Genomic DNA, 9,630 nt, shown 5'->3' on the forward strand with positions numbered 1-9,630 from the left:
GCCCCTCTTACCTTGGAAAGCTGTTGGAAAGCCCATATATAGACATACTGTGTCAGTCTCATCTGGTCTATGATATCAGACATAATGATGTCAGCCATCTCCACGTTTAGGAAAAGATCTATTCAATTCAATGGAGAAAATGTATTCAGGATAAATGAATTTCAGATCAATTAAACTATATAACGTATCTGGTAGCATAATGCACCCAAGCGTGTGACGATGACGCCGGACAATTTGAGGAGTAGCAATACAAATAAAATAAAAAAATAAAATAAAAAAAACCACACACAAAGTGATATGGAAAAAATCCAGATGGTGCCACCTTGTACCACTCAGCCTTTGAGAAGCCCAGAGAGATGGCACCTGGACCTCCCACCAGATACTGAGCACAGAGGACCACCTGGACCTCCCACCAGATACTGAGCACAGAGGACCACCTGGACCTCCCACCAGATACTGAGCACAGAGGACCACCTGGACCTCCCACCAGATACTGAGCACAGAGGACCACCTGGACCTCCCACCAGATACTGAGCACAGAGGACCACCTGGACCTCCCACCAGATACTGAGCACAGAGGACCACCTGGACCTCCCACCAGATACTGAGCACAGAGGACCACCTGGACCTCCCACCAGATACTGAGCACAGAGGACCAGTGTCCATGTATTATCTGCTTATTGTAAGTCACTCTGAACTAAGAGCGTCTGCTATTGCCTGTTGCCGCATGGAAAACGACTACGCAGTCTCAAAGCTACTAGCAACAGACTGCAGAAGAGCTTCTTTCCACAAACAATCGGGCACATGAACAAACTGTCAAAGACGAGAACGGTCCAGGGCAAAAGGAATCGCTAGCCGAGCCCCCCCTCTCCCCCCCTCGTCCCTTCCATGCACTACTATGCTCAAGCCTCACATACAGTAGAATATATACTGTGAGGCTGATCTGCACCTATTGTACATAAATACTGTATATTTACTGTGAAGTTTATAACTATACAGAAAAATATTGCAAATAGAACACATTGTGAAGTTGTTTACAAATAGTTAAAGTACAGTAGCTACGACGGGAAAATAATGCCATTGGTGCATAAAATACACCAAACTTTATGCACAGCTGAGGATGCTTCTTTCATTCTCTTTGCTCTTTTGCCTTTTGCACTCTCTTTCTTCCTAAGTCATTATTACTTATTATTTTATCTTAAGATGTGTTGTTTTCTGTTGTTCTGCTTTATTTTATATACCACTGCATTGTCTGTAAGGAAGCCGACAAATAATACGTTTTACTCTTATGTACCTGTACAAAAGACGTAAAATAAAGTACAACATTGAACCTTAAATACCTCCGTATAGAGATCTGATGCCACCCTTTCCACTCCATATAGATCTGATGCCACCCTTTCAGCTCCTAGAGATCTGATGCCACCCTTTCAGCTCCGTAGAGATCTGATGCCACCCTTTCTGCTCCTAGAGATCTGATGCCACCCTTTCAGCTCCGTAGAGATCTGATGCCACCCTTTCAGCTCCGTAGAGATCTGATGCCACCCTTTCAGCTCCGTAGAGATCTGATGCCACCCTTTCTGCTCCTAGAGATCTGATGCCACCCTTTCAGCTCCGTAGAGATCTGATGCCACCCTTTCAGCTCCGTAGAGATCTGATGCCACCCTTTCAGCTCCGTATAGATCTGATGCCACCCTTTCAGCTCCGTAGAGATCTGATGCCACCCTTTAAGCTCCGTAGAGATCTGATGCCACCCTTTCAGCTCCGTAGAGATCTGATGCCACCCTTTCAGCTCCGTAGAGATCTGATGCCACCCTTTCAGCTCCTAGAGATCTGATGCCACCCTTTCAGCTCCTAGAGATCTGATGCCACCCTTTCAGCTCCGTAGAGATCTGATGCCACCCTTTCTGCTCCTAGAGATCTGATGCCACCCTTTCAGCTCCTAGAGATCTGATGCCACCCTTTCAGCTCCGTAGAGATCTGATGCCACCCTTTCAGCTCCTAGAGATCTGATGCCACCCTTTCAGCTCCGTAGAGATCTGATGCCACCCTTTCAGCTCCGTAGAGATCTGATGCCACCCTTTCAGCTCCTAGAGATCTGATGCCACCCTTTCAGCTCCTAGAGATCTGATGCCACCCTTTCTGCTTCGTATAGATCTGATGCCACCCTTTCAGCTCCGTATAGATCTGATGCCACCCTTTCAGCTCCGTAGAGATCTGATGCCACCCTTTCTGCTCCTAGAGATCTGATGCCACCCTTTCAGCTCCTAGAGATCTGATGCCACCCTTTCAGCTTCGTATAGATCTGATGCCACCCTTTCTGCTCCTAGAGATCTGATGCCACCCTTTCTGCTTCGTATAGATCTGATGCCACCCTTTCTGCTCCTAGAGATCTGATGCCACCCTTTCTGCTTCGTATAGATCTGATGCCACCCTTTCAGCTCCTAGAGATCTGATGCCACCCTTTCTGCTCCTAGAGATCTGATGCCACCCTTTCTGCTTCGTATAGATCTGATGCCACCCTTTCAGCTCCTAGAGATCTGATGCCACCCTTTCAGCTCCGTAGAGATCTGATGCCACCCTTTCTGCTCCTAGAGATCTGATGCCACCCTTTCTGCTTCGTATAGATCTGATGCCACCCTTTCAGCTCCTAGAGATCTGATGCCACCCTTTCAGCTCCGTAGAGATCTGATGCCACCCTTTCCGCTCCGTATAGATCTGATGCCACCCTTTCAGCTCCGTAGAGATCTGATGCCACCCTTTCTGCTCCTAGAGATCTGATGCCACCCTTTCAGCTCCGTAGAGATCTGATGCCACCCTTTCAGCTCCGTAGAGATCTGATGCCACCCTTTCAGCTCCGTATAGATCTGATGCCACCCTTTCAGCTCCGTAGAGATCTGATGCCACCCTTTAAGCTCCGTAGAGATCTGATGCCACCCTTTCTGCTCCGTATAGATCTGATGCCACCCTTTCAGCTCCGTAGAGATCTGATGCCACCCTTTCAGCTCCGTAGAGATCTGATGCCACCCTTTCAGCTCCTAGAGATCTGATGCCACCCTTTCAGCTCCGTAGAGATCTGATGCCACCCTTTCAGCTCCGTAGAGATCTGATGCCACCCTTTAAGCTCCGTAGAGATCTGATGCCACCCTTTCTGCTCCGTATAGATCTGATGCCACCCTTTCAGCTCCGTATAGATCTGATGCCACCCTTTCAGCTCCGTAGAGATCTGATGCCACCCTTTCAGCTCCTAGAGATCTGATGCCACCCTTTCAGCTCCTAGAGATCTGATGCCACCCTTTCTGCTTCGTATAGATCTGATGCCACCCTTTCAGCTCCGTATAGATCTGATGCCACCCTTTAAGCTCCGTAGAGATCTGATGCCACCCTTTCAGCTCCGTAGAGATCTGATGCCACCCTTTCTGCTTCGTATAGATCTGATGCCACCCTTTCTGCTCCGTATAGATCTGATGCCACCCTTTAAGCTCCGTAGAGATCTGATGCCACCCTTTCAGCTCCTAGAGATCTGATGCCACCCTTTCAGCTCCTAGAGATCTGATGCCACCCTTTCAGCTCCTAGAGATCTGATGCCACCCTTTCAGCTCCTAGAGATCTGATGCCACCCTTTCTGCTTCGTATAGATCTGATGCCACCCTTTCAGCTCCTAGAGATCTGATGCCACCCTTTCTGCTTCGTAGAGATCTGATGCCACCCTTTCAGCTCCGTATAGATCTGATGCCACCCTTTCAGCTCCGTAGAGATCTGATGCCACCCTTTCAGCTCCTAGAGATCTGATGCCACCCTTTCAGCTCCTAGAGATCTGATGCCACCCTTTCTGCTTCGTATAGATCTGATGCCACCCTTTCAGCTCCGTAGAGATCTGATGCCACCCTTTCAGCTCCTAGAGATCTGATGCCACCCTTTCAGCTCCGTAGAGATCTGATGCCACCCTTCCCTGGAAAGGGCATCACCTGAGAGAGGAGGATCTACAACTAACGTCTCAGCCGTGCCAGGTTTGTGTTTCAAATATTTTTTATTTGAGCAAATAACATAACATGAAGTCAGAAATGAAACGAATTTATACCTGCAACAATACATGCTCTTTTTTCATTTGTATTCCCAATATGAAGCTAATTTCCGTTTTTCTGCCAGGTTTGTAATTGAGAATGCATTTGGCATCCTCTCTATGCAGTGGCGTACTTACTGTACGTACCATGGCGTCATTGGGGTCTCGAGGTGTATCGAGGCCACATCACAACCACATGAGGTTGGCATCTGTGAGGGGGAACAAGAAGTCACTGCAGCTTCCAGTTTCCAGGAGGTCTCCTAGAAACAAGATGAGAAGGAAATTACACCAACGTCATTTTCTCTACCCTGCAATCCTTGCCAGGCAGATTCATCAATCTCGGTGGCAAATTCACACTGGAAGTTTGGTGAATAACATTAAAGAGTCTATGAGAGCCAGCTGCACATGACTGGTATCGTTAATGCACGGGTAGTTAAGACACCACCGCTATTGTTTTCTCATTAAGGTTTGTCCTGTTTGTAAAGTCACGCTGTTTGTTTCTTTTCCCTGTTTTGTATCCCACCAACACGCAGAGCAGCGCTGCTTTCATTGGATTCAAGAGCTCAGGTAGATATCATGTCCGTGTCGTTTGAGAATGAGGGGCGGAATGAGAATGAGGGGCGGAGGTTGGGTCCAATTCATTCTCAATGGAGGTCACATGGTTTTTTGTCTCTTGCTAATCTCTTGGCCAAGAGACAATAAGATTCAAGCCAAGAGGCTTGGAAGAGACATGAAACCATGTGACTTACATAGAGAATGAATTGGAGTCCGCTCCCCCCTACATTCTCAAACGATGCCCCCCCACATTCTCAAACGATACGGAGAAGATGTCTCACACTTATGTGTGATTGCGGCCTCACAAGCCTCCATTGGAAATGAATGTGATGCCTTTTATAGTGTTTGGGGAGGGCCTGGCCTCCGCCGATTGCCTCAGACTCCACCCTCCAAACCAGCACTACAACAGATAATAGGGAATGTAAGGGGCGCGTTTCTACTACGGCAACGTGAGGCGGGGCTACGGCTGCTATGACGCAATCGCCGTTGCGGTCCAGATTGTTAAGCAAAGAGCCGACGGCGACAGGGTCCCACCCCTTTTACTGAACACTTTGGTTCCCATGGCGACGCGTCTACGCAGCAGGCGTTTTGGGCGCAACGTGGAAAGGGACCTTCTGGCGTAGTACAGACGGCTGCTACGGCGGCAGGTTGATCTATCGAGCGCTGATCATTTCCGGTTGCCGTTGTCATATGCCGTTACCGTACTAAGCTTAAATAGATTATTGATTAGTAGTACAGGCACACCTTTAAGACCCCAGGGGGCCGTCACACTGGTGACTTGATACACTGTCAGATACATGAATGTGTCCTCCTTATGTTGTCATCACTTTACCCACATACAGCTCAATGGAGTTAGGAGGTTTTTATATTATCATCACTTTACCCACATACAGCTCAATGGAGTTAGGAGGTTTTTATATTATCATCACTTTACCCACATTACAGCTCAATGGAGTTAGGAGGTTTTATATTATCATCACTTTACCCACATACAGCTCAATGGAGTTAGGAGGTTTTATATTATCATCACTTTACCCACATACAGCTCAATGGAGTTAGGAGGTTTTATATTATCATCACTTTACCCACATACAGCTCAGTGGAGTTAGGAGGTTTTATATTATCATCACTTTACCCACATTACAGCTCAATGGAGTTAGGAGGTTTTATATTATCATCACTTTACCCACATACAGCTCAATGGAGTTAGGAGGTTTTATATTATCATCACTTTACCCACATACAGCTCAATGGAGTTAGGAGGTTTTATATTATCATCACTTTACCCACATACAGCTCAATGGAGTTAGGAGGTTTTTATTTTATCATCACTTTACCCACATACAGCTCAATGGAGTTAGGAGGTTTTATATTATCATCACTTTACCCACATTACAGCTCAATGGAGTTAGGAGGTTTTTATATTAATCAGGCTACCTCACAGTCACTGGCCTTAATTGGCTGCCCCTCTCATCAGTAGCATGACATCACCTGTGCTGCAGCAGGTTAGCATTGAAACTTGGAAACAAAACTCACCAGAGATCACAAAGTGATCAAACACAAAAAGAAAACGTCTTGATGGGCATCTCTGCTTCACACTTAGAACAAACTCATGCAGCAACTTAAAATAATTAATGTAGAATGCAGTGTCCTGCAGTCTGCTCCCTCTCACACACACACGCACGCACCCACGCACACGCACGCACACAGCCCAGAACTACTAGTGTAGTGTGTGTTGATGGAGGACACAGTCAGAGGTAACACACAACACAACACAACACAACACATGTGGACTCTGTTTGAAGCTACCAGCGGCAGATAGGAGGAAGAAAAGACAACAATACTCTGACACGTGGTGCTTGATTGATTATTTACCGGTTTTAAATGAGTGATTCTGTTGCAGCTTTAGCAGGTAATTATGTTCACTTAATGTATGATTGTCACCAGGCACTGTGTTTGTTGTAGCCAGTGGTGTGTAAAGTAACTAAGTAGATTTACTTAAGTAGCCTACTGTATATGAGATGCATAAAGTGGTTCCTGTGTAAATAAGCTGAAAAGCTTACTAGGATCTCCTTTTAGAGCTTTAGTTGACCTTGTAGCCTACCAGTGATTTGTACTGTCATGAAACTGTACTTTTTCCTATGAAAACTTATAATAAATCCTTCAATCAATCAATCAATCAATACTTACAATCTTTAAGGTAGGCTACTTTAACTATATTGGAGTATTTTAAATTGTCAGTAGTTTTACTCCACTATATCTCAGAGACAAATATTTTCTACTTTTACTTTTGGTATTTTGAGTACATTTTAATGCCAACACTTTCATACATTTTGATTTACAGACTTTTACTTGTAACCGAGTATTTCTATATTGCAGTATTGATACTTTTACTATTTTACTAAGTAAAATATATGAGTAATTTTTCAACCACTGCATTTAATGTTGTTGCGACCGTAGGTCGCATTTACTATCAACAGCTCCACGGGCTGTCCGTCAGTCAGTGAGTCAGTCACACTTTTGCCCTGCTCATATCTCCACAACCGTTGCCCCGACCCATGCCAAAATTTCCACACAAACTCCTTGCCTGCCAAACTACAACCTCCAAGGACCCCCGGAGTTCCAGGGACCCCCAGGTCCCTGGGGGACCCCCAGGTGTAAACACATTACCACATACACGTCACACTTTCCCCCTACTCATATCTCGGCCACCGTTGGCCCGATCCATGCCAAAATGTTCACACAAACTCCTTGCCTGCCAAACTACAACCTCCAAGGACCCCCCCAGTTCCACGGACCCCCAGGTCCCTGGGGGACCCCCAGGTGTAAAAAAAATACCAAATGTGCAAAAATGACCAAATCACCACCCCCACGGGGCTGCTCACGGGGAATTCCCGGGGACCACCCACTCCTGGTGCTCCAGAACGGATGCAAAAGTGGTGGCGCCCCCAGTGGAGGACCCCCTGCCACTGCAGCTCACATAAAATGCCGTAACTCGGGCTAGGAGCGACCGGGAGAGCCGGGGCCGGTACCTATTCGTCCGCCTTGCCGGCGCGGAGACCCCACCCCTCATTTCTCACATGGCCCTCTAGCGCCACCATGAGGCCGATTCAGATTTTGCCCTAAAATCACGAAAATCACTACACAGTATGTCTACACTCATGTCATCAACATGGATCAGGAAGATTTTGGAAAAACAAATTTTTGCTCTATTTGTGGAGATAAGTGACCTACGGTCGCTTATCTCCCGATTAGGGAGTCTTACTGGTTTTATGTTGTTTACGTTGTTTAAATATGGTGAATTATTGAAGTGCAGGTAATGGCAACAACCAGCCATTGCTGTTCAATGTGTTGTCACATAATACATTTTGATATTTCAACAATTGCTACAAAAACTAAACCTTTGGATATATATGCCATATCATTTGGGAAGGGAAATTTATCATTGTTTCAGAGTCAGAATATTTTTCAAAGCATTCTTTTAATTCTTTACTTTAATTTCCATATTTTTAAAGAAATGTCCAGTTTCACATTGAGGTGCCCATGCAGATTTCTCAGCTGCCCACTCTTGAAAGTCTATTCTCTGCGGTGGGAAACCTCTCAGCACCCCAGTGACCCCACCCAGGCACCCACTCTGTAAAATACACTATTTTTGTCATGAAATAAAATGCATCCAACTCCACCCTCGCAGACACAACCCGGTCCAGTTGGTAACATACAGTACTTTCAACAACGCAAAACTGCCTTTGTTTAGCTGAGTAGCAGAGTGGTTTAGTTTTTTTTTTTTTTTACTGAAGTGGAGCCCTTGTAGGACAGTGGAAATCCTGGTCTGTATCTGAGCCAGCTTAGAGAGAACACTCTGGACCAGAGCTAGGGTAGGAAGCAGTGGGACAAACATAAATGAAAGTGTGATATAGCTACTGAAGTGAGTGCATTTCTGCTTAGTTAGTATAACTGTCATTTATTCCACAGGTTGGAAGCCACAAGGGAAAAATGCTCCCCCGAAAACGTTAATATTAAGTCCATAGATGTATATGGATATATATTAATAAAGGATAAAATAAATAAAATGTCCAAATACAGTATGGGCATTCCCAGATGATGCCCTGTTAGGGTACCCCTTATGCCCATAATGTGTGGAGATCCCCAGGCATCAAACCCAAGCCCTAACTCGCCAAGGCCCTGCTTGGCTTTACTAATTAACACACGTTGTATACCCATATATGGAGATTCCTATATTATCAATATTAAGGACATTATTAAGGATATTATGTTATCAATATTAAGGACATATCTTGGAATGCCCATATTTGGTAATGCCCATATATGGGCATGTTTTGAAATAACATTGTTGACTATCATGCAGGGGTTTCCATATATGAGTAACCATACCCATATCACTGGCCAGATGGGCAAGAATTGTCTCATGCCACCCTGAGGTGTCTTACTAGTTGTAAGTACAGGGAGATGATTATAGGTGGTGTCAATGTGAGGCCATACAGGTAGAATTGGCAGTTGCCAGTTGGGCATCTGGCAAATCCGGTGACCTCGTAACAGTGGGCACCTGGCGCTAACACTGAGTGCAGGGGTTGACACTAAGGTAGAGCACTGCTTCTATTTTATATTTTAATTGTTGTACCAATTGAAAGTGGTGTAAGCAGATGTAACAGTGGTGTGTTGTGTCAGGAGTGTAAGCAGATGTAACAGTGGTGTGTTGTGTCAGGAGTGTAAGCAGATGTAACAGTGGTGTGTTGTGTCAGGAGTGTAAGCAGATGTAACAGTGGTGTGTTGTGTCAGGAGTGTAAGCAGATGTAACAGTGGTGTGTTGTGTCAGGAGTGTAAGCAGATGTAACAGTGGTGTGTTGTGTCAGGAGTGTAAGCAGATGTAACAGTGGTGTGTTGTGTCAGGAGTGTAAGCAGATGTAACAGTGGTGTGTTGTGTCAAGGAGTGTGTCCATATTTCGACATAACATTTGTTCAACCTGGTGAATGTTAACCTGGTGAATGTTATCCCA

This window comes from Nannobrachium achirus (assembly GCF_963921795.1).
Source record: "Nannobrachium achirus genome assembly, chromosome: 4".
Taxonomy (NCBI): domain Eukaryota; kingdom Metazoa; phylum Chordata; class Actinopteri; order Myctophiformes; family Myctophidae; genus Nannobrachium; species Nannobrachium achirus.